This window comes from Oncorhynchus mykiss, chromosome 27 (genome assembly GCF_057628025.1).
Source record: "Oncorhynchus mykiss isolate SJ-2025 chromosome 27, ASM5762802v1, whole genome shotgun sequence".
Classification (NCBI taxonomy): Eukaryota; Metazoa; Chordata; class Actinopteri; order Salmoniformes; family Salmonidae; genus Oncorhynchus; species Oncorhynchus mykiss.
Window position 1 is genome coordinate 43,475,275 of NC_143048.1, and position 6,082 is coordinate 43,481,356.

At 47.0% G+C, this 6,082-nt stretch overlaps 1 pseudogene; it reads left to right on the forward strand.

Moving 5' to 3' along the window:
* The first annotated feature begins 3,862 nt into the window (after window positions 1-3,862).
* Window positions 3,863-5,714, forward strand: LOC149971323 (uncharacterized; annotated as a pseudogene).
* Window positions 5,715-6,082: the final 368 nt, after the last annotated feature.

The window sequence follows — 6,082 nt, forward strand, 5'->3', positions numbered from 1 at the left end:
GCTGATGAGCAGTAGGGAAGATGATAAGCAGTAGGGAAGATGATGAGCAGTAGGGAAGCTGATGAGCAGTAGGGAAGATGATGAGCAGTAGGGAAGCTGATGAGTAGTAGGGAAGATGATGAGCAGTAGGGAAGATGATGAGCAGTAGGGAAGATGATGAGCAGTAAGGAAGCTGATGAGCAGTAGGGAAGATGATGAGCAGTAGAGAAGATGATGAGCAGTAGGGAAGCTGATGAGCAGTATGGAAGCTGATGAGCAGTAAGGAAGCTGATGAGCAGTAGGGAAGCTGATGAGCAGTAGGGAAGCTAATGAGCAGTAGGGAAGCTGATGAGCAGTAAGGAAGCTGATGAGCAGTAGGGAAGCTAATGAGCAGTAGGGAAGATGATGAACAGTATTGAGGCAAGCATGCTGAAGCAGATTCCCATCTCACTGCCTACGGTTCAAATACATAGGTCTAGCAGTCAGAATGTCTTGGGTTGACCTCTGACCTAACACAGCTGGACTGATATTCATTCTGTTTCTCTCCAGTTTCTCCCTGGCCCATTCAGAGAGGCCTGAGAAAACAGAAACTAATGGTGCTAAAGGATTACTTTAGGGTCAATGTGAGTGTCGGGGGGTGCAGATGTGAAAACATGGTGTTGCTATTGGAGTACTATGTCTATTGTTTACTCAAGCCTCAAAAAACATCTACAGTGCCTTGCGAAAGTATTCGGCCCCCTTGAACTGTGCGACCTTTTGCCACATTTCAGGCTTCAAACATAAAGATATAAAACTGTATTTTTTTGTGAAGAATCACCAACAAGTGGGACACAATCATGAAGTGGAACGACATTTATTGGATATTTCAAACTTTTTTAACAAATCAAAAACTGAAAAATTGGGCGTGCAAAATTATTCAGCCCCCTTAAGTTAATACTTTGTAGCGCCACCTTTTGCTGCGATTACAGCTGTAAGTCGCTTGGGGTATGTCTCTATCAGTTTTGCACATCGAGAGACTGACATTTTTTCCCATTCCTCCTTGCAAAACAGCTCGAGCTCAGTGAGGTTGGATGGAGAGCATTTGTGAACAGCAGTTTTCAGTTCTTTCCACAGATTCTCGATTGGATTCAGGTCTGGACTTTGACTTGGCCATTCTAACAGCTGGATATGTTTATTTTTGAACCATTCCATTGTAGATTTTGCTTTATGTTTTGGATCATTGTCTTGTTGGAAGACAAATCTCCGTCCCAGTCTCAGGTCTTTTGCAGACTCCATCAGGTTTTCTTCCAGAATGGTCCTGTATTTGGCTCCATCCATCTTCCCATCAATTTTAACCATCTTCCCTGTCCCTGCTGAAGAAAAGCAGGCCCAAACCATGATGCTGCCACCACCATGTTTGACAGTGAGGATGGTGTGTTCAGCTGTGTTGCTTTTACGCCAAACATAACGTTTTGCATTGTTGCCAAAAAGTTCAATTTTGGTTTCATCTGACCAGAGCACCTTCTTCCACATGTTTGGTGTGTCTCCCAGGTGGCTTGTGGCAAACTTTAAACAACACTTTTTATGGATATCTTTAAGAAATGGCTTTCTTCTTGCCACTCTTCCATAAAGGCCAGATTTGTGCAATATACGACTGATTGTTGTCCTATGGACAGAGTCTCCCACCTCAGCTGTAGATCTCTGCAGTTCATCCAGAGTGATCATGGGCCTCTTGGCTGCATCTCTGATCAGTCTTCTCCTTGTATGAGCTGGAAGTTTAGAGGGACGGCCAGGTCTTGGTAGATTTGCAGTGGTCTGATACTCCTTCCATTTCAATATTATCGCTTGCACAGTGCTCCTTGGGATGTTTAAAGCTTGGGAAATATTTTTGTATCCAAATCCGGCTTTAAACTTCTTCACAACAGTTTCTCGGACCTGCCTGGTGTGTTCCTTGTTCTTCATGATGCTCTCTGCGCTTTTAACGGACCTCTGAGACTATCACAGTGCAGGTGCATTTATACGGAGACTTGATTACACACAGGTGGATTGTATTTATCATCATTAGTAATTTAGGTCAACATTGGATCATTCAGAGATCCTCACTGAACTTCTGGAGAGAGTTTGCTGCACTGAAAGTAAAGGGGCTGAATAATTTTGCACGCCCAATTTTTCAGTTTTTGATTTGTTAAAAAAGTATGAAATATCCAATAAATGTCGTTCCACTTCATGATTGTGTCCCACTTGTTGTTGATTCATCACAAAAAAATACAGTTTTATATCTTTATGTTTGAAGCCTGAAATGTGGCAAAAGGTCGCAAAGTTCAAGGGGGTCGAATACTTTCGCAAGGCACTGTAGTTACAACTACATTTAACATGAGGACTGTTGGGGTAACTGGTTCCTAATCAGATTACTTTTTATGAGTAACAGAGTGAAGTAATGGGTGACTTTTTCAAATTGGTTCATATTTTAACAGTCACTTTGTCAAACAACGCAGGCGTTACTTTCACTAACATATTTCTACCGGGCGAGTGTTTCCATGATGCGATCTCCGCTCGTTTCCTCATTTAGTTCTTGAGAGGATAAAAGGCTGTTTGGAGAAATGTCATGAAAGCAGCTGTCCATAGAAATGTATAGAGGGCACAACTCTGATCTTTGCAATTGATCACTTCTGTGAAAGCAAAGGCCGTAGAGGGCTTCCCGTCCAGTTGCAAGTGTGCTCTCTATATATCTCTATGGGTCTGTGTACGTGCGGTCTATAACCAGAACTGGCAGCTCGAGAGAAAGACTTTGAATGAAAATATGGGACATCTGTACAGATGTTTGATTTGCATTTTATATGGCGAATTAAGCAGCCCATTTAAAAGTGCAGCACTTGTAGACTAGCACAGGAAAGCAGCGCCACCGATGAAAGGAGACACTAGTGATCAAACCTGAGTTAGTAAGTAGCCTATCAGATGAAAGGAGGAACTATTGATCAAACCTGAGTTAGTAAGCAGCCTATAAGATGGAAGGAGACACTAGTGATCAAACCTGAGGTAGGAAGGAGACACTAGTGATCAAACCTGAGGTAGTAAGTAGCCTATCAGATGGAAGGAGACACCAGTGATCAAACCTGAGGTAGTAAGTAGCCTATCAGATGGAAGGAGACACTAGTGATCAAACCTGAGTTAGTAAGTAGCCTATCAGATGGAAGGAGACACTAGTGATCAAACCTGAGTTAGTAAGTAGCCTATCAGATGGAAGGAGACACTAGTGATCAAACCTGAGTTAGTAAGTCACCTATCAGATGGAATGAGACACTAGTGATCAGACCTGAGGTAGTAAGTAGCCTATCAGATGGAAGGAGACACTAGTGATCAAACCTGAGTTCGTAAGTAGCCTATCAGATGGAATGAGACACTAGTGATCAGACCTGAGTTAGTAAGTAGCCAATCAGATGGAAGGAGACACTAGTGATCAAACCTGAGGTAGTAAGTAGCCTATCAGATGGAAGGAGACACTAGTGATCAAAACTGAGGTAGTAAGTAGCCTATCAGATGGAAGGAGACTGTCACACCCTGACCTTAGTATTCTTTGTTTTCATGGGTGATGTATGCATTTTTTTACCATGTCTAGGGGTTTTGTATGTTTATGGGGCTAACACCTTTCTAGGTATTTTGTATGTCTATGGTTGCCTAGATTGGTTCTCAATTAGAGGCAGCTGTCTATCGACGTCTCTGATTGGGAACCATATTTAGGCAGCCATATTCTGTGTGTAATTTGTGGGTGATTGTTTCCTGTGTCAGTGTTTGTGCCACACTTGACTGTTTCGTTGCCAGTTCACTTTATTATTTTGTATTTGTGTTCATGTTTAGTTTTTCTTGTTAAAAACCATGGACATTTACCACGCTGCGTATTGGTCCGATGCTTGTTTCACCTCTTCAGAGGAAGAGGAGGGAATCTGCCATGACAGAATCACCCACCAGTACAGGACCAAGCAGCGTGGTTACAGGCAGTGGCAGGAAGAGCAGCGATGTCAGGACTATTGGACTTAGGAGGAGATACTGGATGGAGAGGGACCCTGAAGCAGCCGGGGGAATGTCGCTGCCCCAAGGCAGAGCTGGAGGCAGCCAAAGCGGAGGGGCGGCGGTATGAAGAGGCAGCACGGAAGCAGGGCTGGAAGCCCGAGAGTCAGCCCCAAAAATGTATTGGGGGGGGTGGCATACAGGAAGTGTGGCAAAGCCAGGTAGGAGACCTGCGCCAACTTCCTGTGCTTACCGGAGGGCGAGAGAGACCGGGCAGGCACCGTGTTACACTGTGGAGTGCATGGTGTCCCCAGTGCGGGTGCATAGCCCGGTGCGGTACATACCAGCTCCTCACATCGGCCGGGCTAGAGTGGGCATCGAGCCAGGTGCCATTAAGCCGGCTCTACGCATCTGGTCTCCAGTGCGTCTCCTTGGGCCGGCGTACATGGCACCAGCCTTACACATGGTGTCCCCGGTTAGCCTGCACAGCCCAGTGCGGGCTATTCCACCTCGCCACACTGGCAGGGCAACCGGGAGCATTCAACCAGGTAAGGTTGGGCAGCCTCGTTGCTCAAGAGCTCCAGTGCGCCTGCACGATACGGTCTATCCAGTGCCACCTACACGCACCAGCCCTCCGGTGGCAGCCTCCCGCACCAGGCTTTCTGTACGTGTCCAGAGCCCAGTACTCCCTGTTCCTCCTCCCCGCACTCGCCCTGAGGTGCGTGTCCTCGGCCCAGTACCACCAGCGCTGGCACCATGCACCAGGCCTACAGTGCGCCTCGCCTGTCCAGCGCTGCTAGAGCCTTCCTCCTCTCCAGCGCCGCTAGAGTCTCCCGCCTGTCCAGAGCTGCTAGAATCTCCCGCCTGTCCAGAGCTGCTAGAGTCTCCTGCCTGTCCAGAGCTGCTAGAGTCAGCCGCCAGAGCCGACAGTCAGCCAGGAGCCACCAGTCAGCCAGGATCCGCCAGAGCCGCCAGTCAGCCAGGATCCGCCAGGATCCGCCAGAACCGCCAGTCAGCCAGGATCTTCTAGAGTCTTCAACCAGTCCCGAGCTGCCCCTCAGGCCCGAGCTGCCCCTCAGTCCCGAGCTGCCCCTCAGTCCGGAGTTGCCCCTCAGTCCGGAGCTGCCCCTCAGTCCGGAGTTGCCCCTCAGTCCGGAGCTGCCCATCAGTCCAGTGGGGCCATTTTGTAGGGTTGCCAATCCTAGGTTGACAACGAGGGTCGCCATTCCTAGGAGGAGACTTAAGAGGACAAAGACTATGGTGTGGCGGGGTCCACGTCCAGCGCCAGAGCCGCGACCATGGACAGACGCCCACCCAAACCCTCCCCTATAGGTTTAGGTGTGAGTCCGCACCTTTGGGGGGGAGTACTGTCACACCCTGACCTTAGCATTCTTTGTTTTCCTTGTTATTTTGGTTAGGTCAGGGTGTGACATGGGTGATGTATGCGTTTTTTATCTTGTCTAGGGGTTTTGTATGTTTATGGGGCTGTTGCCTTTCTAGGTATTTTGTATGTCTATGGTTGCCTAGATTGGTTCTCAATTAGAGGCAGCTATCTATCATTGTCTCTGATTGGGAACCATATTTAGGCAGCCATATTCTGTGTGTAATTTGTGGGTGATTGTTTCCTGTGTCAGTGTTTGTGCCACACTTGACTGTTTCGTTGCCAGTTCACTTTATTATTTTGTATTTGTGTTCATGTTTAGTTGGTCCGATCCTTGTTTCACCTCTTCAGAGGAGGAAATCTGCCGTGACAGAGACACTAGTGATCAAACCTGAGGTAGTAAGTAGCCTATCAGATGGAAGGAGACACTAGTGATCAAACCTGAGGTAGTAAGCAGCCCATCAGATGCAAGGAGGAACTAGTGATCAAACCTTAGTTAGTAAGTAGCCTATCAGATGGAAGGAGACACTAGTGATCAAACGTGAGGTAGTAAGTAGCTTATCAGATGGAAGGAGACACTAGTGATCAAACCTGAGGTAGTAAGCAGCCTATCAGATGGAAGGAGACACTAGTGATCAAACCTGAGTTAGTAGACAGTCAAACAAACTTGTGTGATTTCCAGTTTTAAAAAGAATCGCTAAGTAATTTAACTGGTAATATAACATGTTACCTTTCGCA